The sequence below is a fragment of the Alligator sinensis genome, unplaced genomic scaffold, assembly GCF_000455745.1.
Source record: "Alligator sinensis unplaced genomic scaffold, ASM45574v1 scaffold104_1, whole genome shotgun sequence".
Lineage (NCBI taxonomy): Eukaryota > Metazoa > Chordata > Crocodylia > Alligatoridae > Alligator > Alligator sinensis.
Genome location: NW_005841867.1, coordinates 2447440 through 2468500, shown reverse-complemented (window position 1 = coordinate 2468500; position 21061 = coordinate 2447440).

Genomic DNA, 21061 nt, shown 5'->3' with positions numbered 1-21061 from the left:
GTGTGACTATAGGAGTTTACTACAGACCTCCAAACCAAGAGGAAGAGCTTGATCAGGAATTCTCTAGAGAACTGGCAGAGGCTGCATGCTCTCAGAGCATGGTCATCATGGGTGATGTCAACTACCCAGACATCTTGTGGGATGAGCACTCAGCAAGATCTCATCACTCACAAAGCTTGCTCACTTGCATTGAAGAGCTCTATCTGACTCAAGAAGTCAATGGGATGACCAGGGATAAGGCACTCCTGGACTTGGCTCTGGCCAGAGGAGATGATCTAGCAAGCAACTTGAGGATCAAATGAAAACTAGATGACAGTGACCATGAGATGATCACTTTCTTCAACCCCCAGTAAGACAGGGAAATCAGTCAGTAGGGTATAAATCCTTGATTTTAGGAAAGCTGATTTCCACAAGGTTAAAAGATTGGTTGGCGAGGCCCTGTGGAATCATGATCCAATGGGGGAAGGGAGTACAAGAAAAGTGGTCAGTCCTAAAGGATGCAATCCTTGGATAACAAAGGAAGTCCATTCCTTTCATAAGAAAGGCAGCAAAAGGGCTGGGAGACCCCTTGGTTGAAGAAGGAAGTCATGGACCTCCTGATATTGAAAAAATAAGCTTATAAGGGTTGGAAGTTAGGGATTATCACCAAGGAGGAGTACACAGCAATAGTCTGCACCTGTAGGGAGAAGATTAGAAAAAGCAGAAACTGAATTCAAATTGGCAACTAGAATCCAGGACAATAAAAAGCCCTTTTTTAGATACATAGGAAGTCAGAGAAAAAATAAAGCATAGGGACCCTGATGAATGAAATGAGACAGCTGATAATTGACACTCAGGAGAAAACTGCACTCCTAAATGAATACTTTGTGTTGGTATTCCATCAGTCCAATGGTGTTAGCCTGCTTGACAGGATACAAGACGATCAAGGTGTGAGTGATCACTCTCCCATAGTTGGTGAAGATCTTGTGGGGTAACACCTAGACAGGCTGGATATCTACAAGTCAGGAGGACCAGATGAGCTATACCTGAGAGTGCTAAAAGATTTGGCTGACATCATTGTGTGACCTATGGCAAAGCTATTTGAGAACTTGTGGTAATCAAGAGAGGTATCAGAAGACTAGAAGAGGGCTAATGTGGTGCCTATCTTCAAGAAAGGGGGAAATGAGAACCCAGGGAATTACAGGCCAATCATTTTGACCTCAATCCCTGGTAAAATCCTGGAAAAAAAATATTAAAGAATCCATTACTGATAGGCTAACAAAAGGCAGTATTCCAAAGGACAGATACATGGCTTCATTGCAGGCAGGTCATGCCTGACCAGCCTCATTTCCTTCTATGATCAGGTAACTCCATCCAGATAAGGGAAATGAGGTTGATGTTATATACTTGGACTTCAAAAAGGCCTTTGACTTAGTGTCCTATGATTTCCCCATGGTAAAATTGGTAAAATGCAGCCTCAACTACTTTATGGTCCGGTGGCTAGGTAACTGGCTCTGAGGTAGGATCCAGAGAGTATTAATAGATGGAACTGAGTTGACATGGTGGAAGATAACCAGTGGTGTTCCTCAGGGTTCAGTATTCAGATCAGTATTTTTCAACATGCTCACCAATTATTTCAATTTGGGTGTTAAAAGTGTACTGGCAAAGTTTGCGGATGACACCAAATTATGAGGGAGTGCAATCATACTTGTGGGCAGACTGGGGATACACGCTGACTTGGACAGGCTTGTGAGATGGACAGATCATAACGTGATGATGTCTAACACAGAAAAATGTAACATGCTTCATCTGGGGAGAAATAACTTGATGATGTTTAACACAGAGAAATGTAAAGTGCTTCATCTGGGGAGAAATAATCTACAACACACTTACAGGCTTGGCAGTGCTATGCTTGCCAGCACCACAACTGAACGAGACCTGGGGGTTGTGATAGACCCCAGAATGAACATAAACCACCAATGAGATGCTGTAGCTGGCAGAGCTAATCAAACAATGGCATGCATCTACCAATGCACCTCAAGCAAGACTAAAGATGTCATCCTCCTGCTCTACTCAGCTTTGGGAGACCACAGCTGGAGTACTGTGTCCAGTTCTGGGTGCCGCACTTCAGGAAGGATGTAGAAAAGCTTGAAAGAGTCCAAAGGAGAGCCATACACATGATTAGAGGTCTGGAGAGCAGGTCATATGAGGAGAGGCTGAAAGCCATGGGACTGTTCAGCCTGGAGAAAAGAAGACTTAGAGGGGACTTGGTGGCAGCCTATAAGTATATAAGGGGCATACATAGGGGCTGGGGGAGCATCTATTCACCAACGCACCCCAGAGTGAGACAAGAAATGGTAGGAAAAAACTGAATGAAAATTGCTTTCAGATTGGACATAAGGAAAAAAATCTTTACAGCTTGAGTGCTTAGGGTGTGGAACAGTCTCCCCCCAGAGGTGGTACCATCACCTACCCTGGAGATCTTTAAAAGATGTCTGGACACATACCTGGCTGGGGTAATCTGACCCCATCAGTCTTTCCTACCCAAGTGCGGGGGGAGGCGGGGGTGAACCCAATGAAGTCCCTTCCAGCCCCTAATATCTATTAATCTATGACTGTTAATGCATTTTGATGAATGAAGCTACAAACAGACACTGCATTTGTTCCAGGATAAACAGAAAAAAATACAATAGTTCAGACATCCATGTCCTGAGCTAAATCCTAAGAAGGTTCACAAGATAAGAAGTACTAACAGTTTATCTCAAGACTCCGTGAAGTGTATCTGAACTGTTGTTGCAGGATTTCTTTATGAAATCAATGGTAGAAAATGAGCAGGGCATTTAGCTGCTCACTAAGGACATTTTTACACTTGCTCTGGAGTGGGGAGGGTGCTTTAATTAGACTGGTTCCAAGAGCCACTCTAATTAAAGCACCTGTAGCACCTCATGTATCAGTATCCCTGCACTTCAAAATGGTGATGGGGTTGCTTTAACTAAAGCTCGTTTGATAAGCTTTAGTTAAAGTGTCCCTGCCACCATTTTGAAGTGCAGGAGTGATGATATATGAAACTCGATTAATTGAGTCTGCTCCATCACACTGTAATTACAGCATGTCAGAGCAGCCTTAAGGCACATCTACAGGCACCCTAAATCTTGATTATAAGGGTGATGTGTATACATGCCAATCCCAAAACATTTCTTTTCCAGGACAAATGGAGAGACAATTTGTCCATCGATAAATGCTATGTCTTCTCCTTAGTAAAAAAATTAATCACATACACCATTAGATCTTTCTGGAGTCATGTCATTGAAAGCCATGGAACAATTCTGGTTGGATCTGGCCCAATGGATCTGGTTGTATCAGTGCAAGTGAGAGGGGCTGTGGCCTGCTGTTTACAGGGTGATCTGTCACAAACCATGTGTGCAAGATGGATGTGTAGCAAGAGCTGTCATGTGAAAAGCATGATTTTGAAATGCAGAAACAACACTGACAGCAAAGAGTCATGTCTCTGCCACTAGGACAGCATCTGCCTCTCTCAGCCATAGAGTCAGATTCCCTCTCACCTGTTCTCCTCTCCCCAGGCTGCTTGACCTCTTGGATGCCCCAGTGAGTTAGCTTCAACAGGAAAGCACTCTAAATCCTGCCTGGACCATGGTCTGGTGATATGGTCACTGCCCTGTGACATCGGAGGTTATGATTCAAACCCACATAGGAGATGAGCGTGGAATCTTGTTAGGTGCTATGACCAATAGGTAGCCATGTGAGCTACACTACCATATACACTAGTGCCAAACAGTTGCTGGTCATAGTTGTTAATTTACAATTTGGGGAGTTTATGTTGCACTTGTGCACAATGACAGAGCTGAATTGCAGTAGAATATAAGTGGAGTTAGACACCTGCAGCAGAGTACTAAATCACTTCTGAGTATGTACAATAGGGAATAAACTTAAATTACATAGAGCTTCAGAAGTGCTTTACCTGCATACATGCAATTAAGGTCATTATGCAGACAAAGTAAAATGTGATTGGGTGATACATGCATACGTGGAAACATCACTTCTACGTCTTAGTAGTTAAAGAGAATTCTGCCCTTGGTGTGAATAAAAGAATATGAGAACATAAGAAGTACCAAACTGGATCAGACCAATGGTCCATCTAGCCATACCCATCCTGACCTCCACATGGCTGGGAAGCAGGTGCTTGGCAGCCAGGACAGCTCTCCCAGGCATGTGGAGATTGAGATGGGTCCTGATTTGGGGTGTGCAAAGTTTCAGTCACTGATTCAATTCAAAGAAAATTCAACCCGATTCAGAGACCAAATCACTGAATCTGAATTGAACCAGGAGAAAAACAACCCCTCCAAATCAATTCATAAAATATTCAGAGATTCGGAAGGCAGTCTTTCAGAGGAACAGAAAATGAGAGGAAAAAGGGGGAGTGAGGGGGGAAGACTGACATCTCTAGTTGGCCAGTGACTGTGGTCTGTCCCTGAGTCCCCTTCCAATCACAGTGCTTTGGGGGAGGGACCTAGAAACAGCATATAAGCCTATGTCTGCAGCCTTTCTGCGCCTTTTGTGAGCTCTTTCTGCCTGACCAACAGTGTCTGAAAGGTACTGGACTGGCTTGGCTTCCTACCTAGTCAGTCTTCTGCTGGTTTCTGTTCTTGGAAAGGAATGGATACAGCTTACTAACTAGAATCCCTCTATTTATCCATATCCAATCCATTTCTTTCAACTTATTCTTCCCCCAAAATCCTCTTATTTTTTCTTGTCTTTTTTCCACCCACACTTTTTAAAAAGAAAGCTGTGTTTTCCCTGACAGTGGGATCTATCACTGTGCAAGAAAGCACATACATTACACACACACATACACACACACACACACACACACATCATAGAAAAAGAAGAGATATTATTAAACACAACACAGAAGAAGTCAGGCATGGTCATTCATCATAGAAGAAGAAGAAGAGATTATATGTAGTTATTAGTTACACACACATACAAATTAAACACAACACAGAAGAAGTCAGACACACATACATCATAGAAGAAGAGATATTATTAAACACAACACAGAAGAAGCCAAACAGTCATATATCAGAGAAGAAGAAGAGATATTATTTTAGTTACACACACAAAAGTAAACACAACACAGAAGAAGTAGTCAGACAGTCATATATCAGAGAAGAAGAGATATTACAGCTGCACACACACAAAGACATTTTCCAGCACAGGAAAGATTAATATGTAGTGGGCTGGAAAGGCAGGTGCCAGGTCTTCTGGCAGGGGAAGGAGAGGGGCTAGAGTGGGTATGGGGGGCGGGGGAGTTAAAGCTGCAAGTCCCTCCCCCACCTCCCTAAACATAGACACATCTTCTTTCCTGGCAGCCACAACGAGTCTTCTGCTGCCAGTGGGAGCAAGGAGGTGGGAGCAGTACCTGACCCTGCACATGCACCACCTCCCCTAACACCAGAAATTGCCACTAGCAGCAGAATGATGGTCTCCTTCATCCCAATTTCATCTCAGTGTGAGCCACGCAGTGCCAGAGGAGGATCTGGATCAGGAACCAGGGGACCTGGGCACTATAGCTAAATAAATTCTGGGGACCGATGAGGAATCTGAGTTTATGCTCCACACCCCTCAAAGGTCTTCTTCTTAGGAAGGCACCTCAGAGGAGGTTGTGGGGGCAGGTGGCTCAGCTTTCCCTGTTGTTGTGCCTCTGCCTGATGAGGGGGATAAGGCAGGATCCCTACCCTCAACCCAGAAGCAGGGGGGGTAATGTAGTGTGGGATTGTTTTGAGGTGGAAAATGATCCCAGGTTTGCTGTCTGCCAGCACTGCTGAAGGAAGATCAGCTGGAGCAAGGAAGTGAAGCACTTCACCATGGTTATCCTGCTGCATCTCAGGAGGCAGCACACCCTTGTTCCTCCTCAGCCTGGCACTAGTGGAAGCATACCCAAAGGAAATCCCCCTCTCACTCCAAAGCTCCCATCCCCATGAAACAGAGGCAGCCACCCTGGCGCAATGGGAGAAAGCTGCAGACAAAGGTGGGGGGGAGAGTTCTGAAAGCGAGCAAGATCATCCAGAGCATTGGAGAGATGCTTGCTTTGGATGGCCAGTCCTTCTCCTAAGTTGAGCAGCCAGGGTGCAGGCAGCTCATGGCACTTGTGGCCCCATCGTACCAGGTGTCCGCATGCACCACCTTTAGCAGAATGGTGGTGCCCTCCCTGTATGAGGCATTCAGGGAGTACTTGAGGGAGGATCTGTGCAAGGCAGCACCACAGATAGCCTTGCACTTCACCTTGGACATCTGGAGCAGCCGGGGTGGAGATCACACCTGCCTCTCTCTCACAGGGCACTGATGTGACCAGTCAGGCCATGGGTGGGCTCTCCTTCAAGCCAAGGTGATGGATAAGTCCCACACAGCAAAGGAGATCATGGTGGCCATGAACTGCATGGTACAGGGGTGGCTTGTTGGGTAGGGTGAGCTCACCCATGGGTTTATGTTCACCAACAATGGGCCCAACATGGTCAAGGTGGTCTGTGATATCAACTTTGTTGGCATCCTCTGTGTGGCACACAAGCTGCACCTCATATTGAGGGATGCCTTGGAGGGGGACAGTGCTGTCACTACCACACAGATGATTTTAAAAGGCAGGAACATGGTGGGCTACCTCCACTGCAGCATCAAGGGGGGCAAGATGATGCGGGAAAAACAGGCAGAGCTGAGCATCCCACAGCGCAAAATCATGCAGGACGTGGAAACTCAGTGGAATTCCACATACCTGATGCTGGAAGGCTGTTTGAGCAACAGAAGGCCACCCATGAGATGGCCTTGTTCAGGGAGATTGGGATCAGCAGGCCCCTTAACAAAGCAGAGTGGGATACCATCTTCCAGATCATGGTGGTCCTCAAGCCATTCCTCAAGGCCACCGAGACCCTCAGCACTGGCAATGGCCTCCTTAGCCAGGTGATCCCCATAGTGAGGGAACTTGAGAACCAAATGGAGAAGTTCCAGAGGATCAATGTTCCTGGCTGGGTCTAGCTGCTGTCACCAGACACCAGACAATTTCCTGATGCTCTCCTTCAGCTGCCTCACCAGTGCATCAGGAAATTGCTGGATTAATTGTGGTCCAGGATGATTCACATGCTGGTGGGAAATGGAAATGGAGGCAGCACAGGGTGAGAGAGACAGGCTGGGGTAGGGGGGAAGGGGAATATGGAAGGTAAAAATGGAAAGGTACCTGGGGAGTCAGATGTCTGGCAGGTTGTAGCATGTCATAAATCCAATGTCTATATTGAGTCCATGCGTTTCTGTATCTAGGAGGTTGATGAAGTGAAGTTCATAGGCCTGTCTGTGAAAAGTGGTTTGTAAATTCCCTTTGAGGATCAGGCCTGAGAGACTGTAGACAGAGTTATATGTATTTCAGTGATTCCCCATTATGGTCTAAGGCCATATCTCCAAATCTCTCCAAATCAGTGCCAAACCTTCCTAAGCTGATTTGGCCAAATCAATTTGGGACAGTGATCCAAATCTCTGAATCAAATCACTGTCCTCTGAATTGGCTGAATTCAAATCCGAATTGAATACTTCCCTATTTGCACAGGCCTAGTCCTGATCTCCACATAGCCAGGGGATAGTTGGGACAGCTCTGCCAGCAATATGGAGATTGGGATAGGTCCTGATCTCCACATGGCTGGAAGGCAGCATGCCAGTGAGCCAGGACAGCTCTCCTCACACCCACGTGTGCAGCCCCCTACTGCCTAGGCTGACTGGGAGCAACTTTCTCCTGGTCAGCATCTACATGTGAGCTTTGGTGTATTAGTTTAATGCACTGATTTCTAGTACCTGTATCTACTTATCTGTATCTGACTAATCTATTGTGCAGTAATCTCTATGGACATGTAGATGCTCATGCTTTTTATACATTAGATTAGTCTAATGTACAGCAGAGTGTCTCGTGTGGAAGCACCCAGCAATAGCCAACCATGTGCTTTAAATTTATGAATGTGAAGCTTCCTAAGCAAAAAAACAAAAAAAACAAAAGGAGACTTACAAGAGTTTCAAAGATTAATGAAGTTTCCAAGCTTCATAGAGCTCCATAGGTAGAATAAACCTTACTACTGGATCACAATAAAGTTTTAATTGACTAAATTTACTGATATACTTTATTACAAATGCCAATAAAAAAGGAACAAAGCACTGCCTGGTCGAAGCTGGTAAGCAAGATAAGCTTTTTCAGCCTATTCATTATTTATCTTTTTTATTATTTCTAAACTAAATATAGTGCAATAATAGATTGATTATCATCACGACTTCTATATTTCTGTTTACATTAAAAATTAAAAACGAAATCAATATAAAAGAATTGCAAATACAGTGCACTGAAACAAAAAATTAAAAGTCCTTTGTGAAGAAATTATGTTCTTCCTGCTGGAGTAGTGACTTTGCATGCTATGAATAGCAGCCTTTCAGAAAGCCAGCTAACAGCTTTTGATAGAATTGTAATTTATGATGTATTAGTAGGACAAAGCAATATTAATATTTTATCCCAGGAAAGACTGCATCAAGATTAGCAAGGTAGCATATTTCAATTTTTATTTCTCTCCGTTTTGGTTCCATTTTTATTTATATTTTTAAATCAAAGAACTGTTCCCACATATTGAGCTTTCATGAAGCACTTTGTTAGAGGTTTTAATCTTATAAATTCTGGAATATGATTGTTAATCTAATCTATTTTAAATAAATGTTTACCATTATATGATTATCTAAAACATCTCAGTGTTTCAACTTGTCGTACATCAGATACAATTACATTCAGCACGCAGCAGTTGGCAGTTTTACGATGAGTCATTTCTACAAGTATATTTAAGTTTTTAGTAACTTTTCAGTTATATCATGTTGTTTGACTGAGTGAAAATATCATGCTATTTCCAATATTTATTTCATTATCCATACAACATATTAAATGCCCTTTTTCTTAAGTTCCAAAATTTGGAATTCACAAGTTTGAATACATTCACAATACTAGAAAAACAAAGTCCTCCTTTTCCCCTTTACCTTTATCAGAATAAATCATCTTTGAGTTTAAAAAAAAAAAATCACTCAAACCTAGCATTTGCAATATCCCTTTTCAATATGTATATATAAATACTTTATTACATGGAAACAGTCAGTCAGCAATGGTCTGCCTGGCTACGTCCAGACAGTTGAGCACGTGCCTGTTGTGGCATTGCAAAGCAGTTTGAGATGCCGCAAGAGGCATGCTAGGAATGGAAAGAGGCACACTAGGAAAACTGTCTCCACTAGTTCCCTTCTGCCTGCAGCTCCGTCCCAGCACCAGGACATGGTACAGCTGTAGCTTGTACCACCCACTGCTTTGTGGCTCTGAGCAGTGCCAGCCCTTGCTGTTCTCCCTGTGCCCAGGCCCCAGCAATACCTATGCCATTCCTAGGAAGCCATGGGCAAGCCCCTTCCCTTCCAAGCTGGCCTCCACCTGCACAGGTTGCTCTAGCAGGGCAGGTGGGCTCTAAGCCCAGCTCCAGTGACCTCTGCTACCCAGAGCTCTCCCATACCCCACCCCCTATCTCTTTCTTTCTCACCACCCCCCCTGGGGTTTCTAGGTGGGTGGGTGTAGGGGTGGGTGTAGGGTTTGTGAGAGTGAGGTTTATGGGGGCAGTGTGGGGCTTGTGCAGGAGTTTGGGGAGGTGTGCGGTTTTGTGGATGACTATGTGGGTAGTGGGTTTGTGGGGTGAGGTTGTGGGTGTGGAGGGACTGTGGGTGTAGGGGGAACTGCTCAGGAGGGGTGGGCAGAAGCAGCAGTGGCTGTCAGATCAATTGTGCCCACTCCTGGCAAAGACCCCCGGCGGTGCAGGACCACCAGAGACCAGTGGCTGCACTTGGCACTGGCCCAGTCTGACCCACACACTGTTGGACAGAACCAGGCTAGCGGTGTATGGTGCACATGGAGGCAGGACGCAGCCTGCCCCAAGGGTGCGCAGCTTCTGCCTGTGGTGCTGGAACCTGCAGGTGACAGCAGGAGCTGGCCTGATTCTGTCCAAGGGCTTGGGGGTCAGGCCTGGCTTTCTGAAAGGCTGCTCTAGCTGTGTGCCAGAGAGTCCCTTTGGAGGACCCAGCTTATGGTTGCCTCAGGGCACGCTCCAGGAATATGCCCTGCGTTACTTTTTCCCAGTGGTTTTTATTTATATACTGGGATTTCCTGGTATCAAAATTAGAGCCTGCACTGCAAATATGCAGCACGGGGAACATTTTTTTGTTCCCAGCATGCCTCTTGTGGTGGATCAAACTGCTCACTTGTCTGGATGCAGCCCTTAAGTCTTGAAGGCCTACTGGGCCTGAATATATTCCAGCTTTCATAGCAAGAGTACCCAAAAAGAGTGATATGGCTGGTATTCACATCTGACCTTCTCTAACTCCCAGCTCCAAAAGCCCAGGTACCCCATTATTTTCGGGTGGCTATTGCACAAGTCTGGAGCAAGGCTCAAACTTAAGCTTCTGGAGTTGTAGTTGGAGAGCTGAATCACATTGCTTCACACTTCAGAATGCAAGCAGCAACCTGAAATAATGGAAAAAAAACTCTTATATGTTTCTAATGTGAAATTCTAATAGACAGTTTGCCACTTCCCTTAGGCCCTGATCATGAACTGAGCCCAGTATAGCCCTTTCAAAATCTGTGGGGCTATTTGCAGGTGCATAAGATGATCCATAATGAGCAAGCTGTCAGAGGAATGTTTTAGTGTTCAGAAGATAGGCAGCCAAGCCAAAGGGGAAAATTTGTTGTTTTTAGAGACATAGTTTCCTCTTAGTATAGCTACAAATCTTTTATTAACATGAAAAAAATTAAACTAGTATAGCAAACCTCCAACATGAGTGGGTTAAATTCATTTTAAAAAAATGCCCTAACTTTTAGGATTTTTTCCTTCTTCTGGGTTTTGAGCTTTAGGCATTTAGCCTTTCAAAGTTTCCTCTATAAACAGAAATGGAAACTCATTTTAAAAATATGAAATCTAAGAGCCTTGCAAATGTATGATTCAAGGAACTTTAGGAATTAAGGGCATGTCCAGATGAGCATGGATATGCAGTATGGGGCGCCATCTTCAGCACCACACACCACACACACCACACATGCAGGCATTCCACTCCCTGCTAATTTGCAGCACAGGGATTTTTTTTTTACACCAGGAAATCCTGGTGTAAAAAAACCCCCTGTGCCTTAAAAAAGTGGGGCAGCACATGTGGTGACAGTGTGCACCACTGGAAACCGGAGCCTGCTGCCTTCCAGCACTGTTGGATTGCCGTGGCTTCAGCCCCCAGAGTTCCTCAGGACCTCAGGTCAGGCTGCTGGGGCCAGCTTAGGTGGGGCCAGCTTTGGTGCTGGACCCAGCCTTCCATAGCCCACCTGGGGCAATGTGCTGTGTGCCAGAGCACACGTGCATGGGTGTTTTCCCAAGGACAAGTAGCAGCAGCACATATTGTGCCACTCCTGTTTGTCCCCAGGGAAATGCATGTTCCTGCTCATGGGGACACCCCCAAAATGTTGTAAGCATCACAACAAAACTAGAGGGAAGTAGCAACTCTAAGTACCCCTGTCCTTTGGAGAATGTAAACCTAGATGTGAACACAAGGAATGAGCTGACTTTCTTCTGATTTTTTTCTCTGTCTTAAAGCCTGTACTATATTAAATCAGACAGCTACTAAACCCAGGTGGATCTTCCTGCCTTGCTATGGAGGCATTTGTTTTCGCACTGTCTCACTTGAGTAATGTGCTAATAGAAAACCAAGTTAAGGATATACGGTATCAGTACAATAATAAAATCATAATTGCATTGTTAGTAATTTGGCTGCAACATTTGCTTCTCCTTCCATTCAAACCTGTCACAGAAACAGAGAAACTAATCAATCAAAAAAATCACAGAAGAGTAAAGCCAGCTGTCTTCAATTTACACATAACAGTGTGAAAGCAACCAAACTCAGTTATCTTTGGTAGTTGCATTTCTATTAAAAAATGGTATTAGCATACTAAGACTTGATCTATACCAGAAAGTTTTGTTGACAGAACTTGGGCTTCATGGATGAAAGTTTCATGTGTCCACACACAAAAATGAGGTTGCAAGCTGAAGATTTTTTTTCAATCATCTGACTAATGTCTACCCAGCTCATATAAGCCTTCTGCTTCCATATTGAGGCTGACAGCATGGTGGATGGTTCCTCAGTTGTGCTGACTGCAGAAAGCTTCCAGAAACAATCACACAAGTTTTCCTACAGATGGCTCTGGCCAGAAATTTGAACACTACTCGTCAAAATTTTAAAGGACCGGAAGCCTGTCCCTCCTTTAAACTCCTTCTGGGTTTTGAAAAAATGTTAGTGAGCCACTGCACAAGCAGACAAGCACGGCTTCCATGGCTGGAATCAGTGACAAGAGAAGTCTGGAATAGGGATGATGTGCTGGATCTCCTAAACAGAAATTGAGACATATATGAGGAACTGAAGAGGACCCATTGGGAATGGAAAAGAAATGGCACCCACTGGCCCAGGCGAGGGATCTCTGATAGGCGTACCACTGGATAACCCTTAGGAACAGATGACCTGGAGTCTTCTTCAATGGTATGCCAATAGACTATGCTGTCTTAGAGGTCTATGCTGTCTTTATTCAACTACCACTCCAGTTATGATTGGTGACATGTCAAGGAGGATAATTTGCTGTGTCCTAAAGGAGGAATCTCTTAGCTCCACAGTGTGTGCATCTACATGTGCAAATACTCTGGGGTGGGTTTACTCTAGTACAGGAAGGTATCTACACATGCAGGGACACAGGAGCAGATTTGCTACAGATGGTAGCAGTCTGCTCCTGTCCCCACCCCTGCTGGCCCTGAATTGGCCCCTTCCAGCTCTAGGCTCCCCCTGGCTGCTAGCCCAGGAACTAGCAGGAAGCATGGGCCCAGGAGACAGCTGTCTCCTGGCAGGTGTTCGACCATGTCTTCCTGCCCCCGGGACCTGCCTGCTGACGGGGTGGGCTCCACAACCAGAGCCTGGGCAGGGAGAATGTCCCCCTGCCCCAGCAGCAAGAAGTGTCCAGCTGGTGCTTCTTAGTCATGATCACGGGGCCAGGGATGGAAGATTCTTCTCTCTCAGCCCTAACTGGACAGTCTGTGTTGCTCAGGCTGAGATAAGAATCTCCCAGCCTGCGCCCCGAGACCCCAGGGCTGGGAGATAAGAATCTCCCAGACCCCACTCCCTGATAGTGATCATGAAGCGGGAGCTGGGAGCACATGTAGATGGTGACGCTTACTTCACACTCTTCACACTTAATTATCTCTAATCTTGAGTAGTGTCTCATGTAGATATGCCCAGTGATGAGTATGATGACTATGTAGATGAGAAAGAAAAAGGTGGCAACTCTGACTACAAACGCTTCCCAGGTAGCCAGTCACTTTTCGACAGACAAAAGTAAGGCTAGTCCTAGTTGGTGAGGACAGACCTGACAAGTGTGTGCGTTTTTTTTTATCTTGCTCCCATCATATTTCTTTCCTTCTCTCACACATTCACTCCCATGATGTAGTTTAAATATTGTGTCTTTTCTGTGCTCAACGAAAAAAATGAGAACATGGGGTTTCACGTACTGCTTTATTAAGCAGTGTCCCACAAAGCAGTTAGTAGTAACATTTAAGAGATCTATGACTTCCGAATAACATTTCCCACTCCTGCCAAAGTCAAAGGTAGTCCTTGTGCTTTTTTTCTTCTGAAAAGAACAATCCTGTAAATCCACTGTGACTGCAAGTGTCTAAGTCCAGATGCTTCACTTGCATAGCTTCAGATAGATGTGAGGAGGGACTGTCAAAGAGATAATAATGAAGTAATGAAGTCTGGGCTTTCACATCAAATCCAGGAACTATGGCTATATTGCTGGCCCAGCCCATGAAACCTTGAAGAGAATCAGCTGGATAGAAATGTCCCTTCGATCATCTGAGATATTCTCCAGGAAGCGCTCTGGCAGGAACTCTTTTATCTACTCCTGGAGAGTCAAGAATATGGCAGCTCTGTTTCTTCCCTCACCATGAGATATACATTCATGCCATTCTGTGAGCACCTCATTTCTGAGAACAGGAAAACTGTGAAATGGTCTGAGTATCCCTGGTTACCTACAGTATTTGCTTTCTTTAGGCCTTGGCTGTCATCAACAGGGGAGCATCAGCTAAATAAATAATAGTGTGCAATGACATTTAGCATTTTTTTCTTTTAAGAGAGCTATTCCTTGACATGCCTTCCCACCAAGTGAGATACATAAAGGAAACTGACTATCAGCAGTGTCAGAGGTGTCCTGCAATTAATGTTTTAGGCAGTTTGACTGCAGGACTGCTGCCCATAGCAAATTCATTAGAAAGGCATTAAGAATAGTTTACGGATATCTATTCCTTTGTGCCACAATGGCACAAATCTCATGAGCTCCCTGTATTTTTTATCATCAGCCTTCAGTGTGGTAGAACATTCACATTGTTTGATGTTACCTTGAATTCCATGTTCAGATTTGATTATTAAAATGTGATGTTCACCTACATGCATAGCCATATTATCCCTATGCATCAAAAACCATGCTGATTTAAAAACTACAGGCATACTGGGCGCCACACTTCAAAAGGGATGTGGCCAGCCTGAAGAGGGCTCAGAGGAGGGTCACCCACTTGGTGAGAGGGCAGCAGGACAGGCCCTATGAGGAGAGACCGGAGGATCTGAACCTGTTCAACCTCAGCAAGAGGAGGCTGAGGGGGGACCTGGTGGCTGCCAACAAACTAATCAGGGGAGATCAACAGCAAATAGGCAGATCCCTTTTCTCCCCAGCACCACCTGGGGTGACAAGGAATAATGGTAATAAGCTGATAGAGCATAAGTTTAGGTTAGAGATCAGAACGCAATATTTTACAGTTAGGGTGGCCAAAATCTGGAACCAGCTTCCCAGGGAAGTGGTCCTCGCCCCTACCTTGGGCAAATTCAAGAGGAGGTTGGATGATCACCTGTCTGGGGTCTTGTGAACCCAGCATTCATTCCTGCCTGTGGCAGGGGGCCAGGCTAGATGATATGTTCAGGTCCCTCCTGCCCCTAGCTACTCTGAAACTACTATGAAACTATGAAACACTCATGGCACAGCACTACAATTCTCTCTTGCAGTATCCCACAGCTTCAAAGCAGCAGAGTGGGCTTTGTGTAGGACCTTTCTGTCAGGCTGCTCAAAGTAAAAGATAGTCATGCCATCTTCATTTGTTATTCTAATATGCAACAGGTTGAAATGACTAGCCTTTTCAAGAGACGTCTCCAGCACCCCTATAAATAACCAAAAGCACATGTGACTGCCACCTTGTCAGCTAGTCAGCTAAACCTATCCTTTCTTTTGTTCAAATTTCTGCATATGGCTACATGAGCTGAGAGAGGAGTGTGTGGGCTGGGTCCCCCTGAAAGACTGAAATAGGTATTTCAATGCTCACAGTGCGTGCATCTACACGAGACACTAACTTCACAGTAGCCTAACAACACTGCCTGGTAGTGTGCTGGGTAAAACCCATGCTAATACGCTACTGCACAATAGCATTAGGCTACTGTGCAGTTAGCATCCAAAAAAACCCCCATGTGCTGGCACTACTGTGCAGTAGTGCAAGTTACTGAGCATTGGTTGAGCACTTGGTTATCCAAGTACTAAACTTAATGTGAAGTAACTATGGCACATTAATGAATTTATAGATCCACCCAGTGTGAATAAAGCAGTCAGGGAAGACAGGTATCCCTGGCAACTATACTAAATATGCAAGCATTGAGCACCTTTCCTACCCAGCCATGTTAATGCCAATAAATCAATCCTTATGATCCAACTTTGCCCACATCACTGTGGAAAACAACCCATTCCTTTTGATGTACTTGGGTCTGGAGTGACAAAAGAATACATACAGAAATCCTATCAAGTGTCACTTCATGGTTTGGAAACACCATGGTTTCAAGTTCTTCAGTTCTTTCCTCCATGTTTCCCAGAGTCCAAAACACTTTTGTAGCTGACAATCTGAGACTTGCAAAACAACTCAACCACCCAAGTCTGTGGGCTATCAAGCCCACAACCAGCACTCAGCTGGATTCACATGGTCAGTGAAAGCCTCTCTCAGGCTAGGGACAGACTCAAAAACCTGAGCCTAAATTGATTCAATCTTTCAGGCTAGTCTAGCCTGGCCAGGCTAAATCAGTTTATAACCATACAGACATCCCAGACATGCAGGCACATGCCTGCAGTGGCTCAGGCTAGAACCCAGGAAGCAGCAGAGCAGCCCTCCCTTCCCTTCCACAGTGTTGAGCTGAGGAGGGCATGGCTAGGCCCTGGCAGGGTCTCTGGTTAGGGAGGGGTTCCCCTGCTTCCTGAGCAGCCTAGCAGGGAATTGATAACAGTGTTTATCGCCCCTAACTCAGTGTTTATCACCCCATTAAGAAAACTACAAAGGGACATTACCAGCTACCTGTTTATTCTGCCTTTGTATTGTCTGCCACAGCACAGACCGTAGCCAGCATGTGGTCTGCTAGCTAATACACAGATGCCTTTCAGCAAGGCGGAAGGGAGGTGGGGATTCCTGCTTAGCAGGGAGTGGTGAGGGAGAGAGAGGGAACAGCCTGCAGTCTCTGCCAGAGCTGCAGCCAGGGAGTAGAGGGGAAGGACCAGCTCTGCTGTGGAGCAGAGAGCCCCACCCAGCCCAGAGAGCATGCCGGGCTAATGCCGGGCTGCTGGGGGAGTCTGGTTTATCTTAAATCAACAAGGGGTCCGGGACAGACATTGCATGAACAGGTTTGACCCAAATCAGTTAAGTGTGATATTACATTCAACTAGGTTTATCTCAAACTGGTTTCAGTCAGTTTCATACTGGTTTACGTGCACTGAACATCTGTTCTGTTACACGTTTAAACCAATTTCTGATCACTTAAACCAGTTTATGTGTAATGTCTGTTCCTAGCCTCAATCTGGTCTGTAATGGCTGCAGTATCTGTTGAATTGCCTTGTCCAGTCATTCTTTCTCTACATCTATCAGATATCCCTGTTTTTCAAACTGACCTGTTAGGTACTGCAGATATAGGGAGGACTCATATACATTGGAGAGACCTTAGGATCCATGGTGGCAAGGTAAAAAAATGCAGGGGAATGCAGGACTTCAAGCAATGATGGACAATGACTGAAGCAGACAAAACAGCAGTTGAACTGGGGTGGAGCAACCCCAGACCCCCTACCAGCCAGGGCTGCTCCAACCTTATTCAATGTGCTGCAGTCTTGGGTGCATGTGTAAACATGGTGTTCCTGAAAGCAATAAACTGTGGTATGATATGCACCAAAGTTTATTGTGTTGCATTGATTTCACATGTAGATGGGCCCAAGGAGTCCTATTTTAGGCAAAGAAGGGGGGTGGGGAAAGAAACTTTTTCTAGAATCCATAGGGAGTCCAACACCACTGATTAATCTTAGGAGCATGCATACTTTCATAAATTCTGAGAAGGCAGATATTCTTAACTCTCTACCCATCTCCTGTTTAGCTCGTGTTCCTGCTTTCCTCTCCTGATATGGCCTGTGTTCCACCTCTTCTTTTTGCAGCTTTAGGTGGGGCAAGTCAAGAATCAGGAGAGGAAACAGACCACTTAAAGAATGTTGGTCCCAGAAAATGGTATGGTACAGACAAGGGTTCTATGTAAATGAAACGGGGGCCCTAAATTGAAGTGGTGGGTTTTTAAAAACACCGCTTCAATTTAGGGCCCTTTAAAGCCCCGTGTCATCCACACACCCCACTGACTTATTTGCCTCTCCGGCGCCAGGGAGGGCAGGGTGAGCTGCTGGCAGGCGGAGCAGCTGCAGGGCAGGGGGGGCTGGTTCTTCCTTCTGTGGCAACAACAGCACCCCCCCCAGGCAGCACTCACCCACAGGCACCTGGCTTGGGCAGTCCCAGGGGACACCACAGCCATGGAAGAAAGCACTGGGCCCCTGCTCAGCTCAGGCAGGCAGGCAGGCTCCAAGGGGAAAAAAAAAGGATCAGGCTCTCTGCTTTTCTTGGGTGGAGCCTGCCTTCCCTGGCTGCTAACAGGCTGCCTGAAAGGCTTCCTGAAGAGCCCCTGAGCTGCCCGGATCCTGGTGCTTCACTCAGCGGCTGTAGGGGCAGTAACCTAAAACTCCTCAGAGGAGTTTTAGTTTGCTGTGCCCCAACTCATTTAAGGTGCATTACACCAGCAAATTTGCTACAGTAGCTGTAATTAACGCTCAATAAGCTGCCGAGTCATGTAAACACCGACACCATTAAAGTGGTGCAAAAACATTTAGCCCACTTTGAAGTGCCGTGCACACATGCCCCTAGTTTTGTCTGCACATGGCCTGGACACTGGCTTTTTGTGCCACACAGCAGCCAAAAACCTGTTTTTTTAGACCAGTGGTTATCAACCTTTCTATACTCAAGGAACCCCTGATTAGACTCAAGGCAACTCTGAAAATGTCAGCTCTTAGCTTTCACTCATTTTTTTACTATGGAAAAATGATAGAGCAACTCTTTTGATAAAAAAATAAATAAATTAGAAAGTCTTCAACAGATCATAATGTTTTTGATACTATGAATTTCTACTTGAAATGTATGAGCACCTGATAGTGCTAATATTTGAGGCACCCCACAGCGACCTTAAAGGTATTTTGCAGCACCCCAGAGTGCCATGCCACCTGGTTGAGAATTACTGTTAAAGGCTGAGGATAAAACCCTAGGAAGGCAACTAGTCTTCAGGCAGTATGCTGCTGAGGATTCTTAATAAACTTCATCAAAAAGAAATGAGTAGAAAGTTCTCAAAATCAGTAATTTTGTTTATTTTAAGTGGAGGACATAGTATGGTCTTTGGGAAGTATTTATATTGAAATAGTTAAGTATGTTTTATATGCTGTTGCTTTCTTCTATTTTGCACAATAATTTTATTGAATGCATTGTAGTCTAAACTAATTTCCTCCACCGCAGCATTTTATTATTTCTGATTGTCCCTAGGTAGCTTAATTACTGGTAAGAGGATAATGAGGTAAACCTGGAGCCAATATTTAAGTAGAATGGAGCTACTCAAGTGTATGAGCATTTAAAATTTACATTTTAGTACTTCATAAAGACCTGTACCAAACATCACCTTCCCTCCCACCTTGCATATTAGAAAGTTGCCTAGAATAAATGCACAGAAATAAACTCAGAAGTAAAGTGCAAACACAATAAGGCTGCACTCTGAAGTGATGCCCCATTCATAGCATTAGGAGGTAGTGTACTCCTACCATAGATGTCTTATGGAAGAGTGGAATAACACATAAACTGTGGTCTTTAAAGATTTCATGATGCTTTTTCCTCAACAAGTGCTTTTTTTGTTCACATTGATACCCTGGCCACAATCCAACATGGTTCATTATTTTCCATCTACTTAAATCCTATCTGTAATTTCAATTATATTATATTAGTTTTGTTTCGCTTCTTGAATTGTTTACTTTTGTGACCACGTAACTATGGAGCTTTAAATTAGAGACGGCTGCATTCTAAGGATTGGGATTTTTCATCCTTTCTAAAGGATGAATCTTAAATTGGTTACCCATAAGGTTGAAATCTTTCTGGAATTGTCCTATTGTCCTGTTGTCCCTGCACCTGTGCTACTGCTGGAGGGATTTGGATGGCCCAACCAGTACTTTCTTAGCAGGTAGTATTGCATGTTGGTATATACAAGCTGTGTGAAATAACTTCCACTTGTAGCATAACTGGAGCCTTGAATCATATTCATAGGCTTTGCCCCAAAAAGCCCCTCTTCATCTGATGCCCCAGACACATTTCATAAATATTTACTACAACAGCTTATTGCATTGTACACCTTATTTACTACAACGCCTTCATATTTTAAATACTAAGGTATTTTAAATCCTTTTACGTGAAAGGTACTGTATAAATTGCTATTTATGTACCATCACGTGTAATAGCTTAGCTAATTTTAGTGTTGACTCTTTAAACAAGAAAAGTAATTTTGATGTTACTCACAAAAATATGCATTAGTTCAACAATTAAGAGTTTTATTTAATAAAATAAATAAGGTAACTTCAAATGTTGTGATTATCGCTTGATAATCACATCTCAGAGGAACTGGAGCCATTTAGATGCTCTTTGTGCCTAATTAAAATATGACACCATTGGATTAAATGTTAAGACATAGACCACTAATAATGATTTCATGCCTTATTAGGTGCAAAGAAATGTTAACAGGACAAGAAACATAACTAGCCAAATTTATCCCTGGTGAATGTCATCTGAGATTCCACTGACTTCAACAGATACAGAACACAAATATGCTAGAGCTGGATTTGGCCAATTTTATTTTTAGGGCTAGAATTTTTGTCATGTATAGTGACTACTTTATAAATCTGTACCACATTCATTTATTAATATAGGGGCTCAAGTACACTCCTCTCTCTACAGCATTAACAAACAAATGTAAAGCCAACTAGGAAATCATTACTGACACTACTCTAGCTTTTTGGTTTGAAAGAGGGGTGTAAACAACAAAATAAATGACTGATCACCACTTCAAAGTGCTATCTGTGTGTGTATATTGAACGTATCTCTGTGTGCATGTATATTAACATGTATGTATATTTACATTTATTTATTTACAAATACACTGTGCAGGTTGACTTAGTGGACTAATAGTACGGTAATATGCTAGATCCACAAAAGGACTTGGCACTGCAAGAATCAGCAGTGTATCACCTATTTTAAGTGCCTTGTTGCCTAATGGAATCCACAGTCTTAAATTAAGTGCCCATGTTTCCTATACGATGCCTGAGGAGAGATAATAGTCTAAGAGTGGAAACCACAGAAAGCCAGTGTGCCGAGTGGGGAGTCACAACAACTAGCTGGTTGGAAATTTCAAGTTGAAGCTCAGCGGCTAAGTCTAGACTCTCTGAGGAAGTAAGGTATCCAATCTTGGGATGTAGGGAGGGGCCTCCATCCACTTAGAATTTATAACCAGGGACTGTGTCTTGAAATTATGGTGCCCAAAC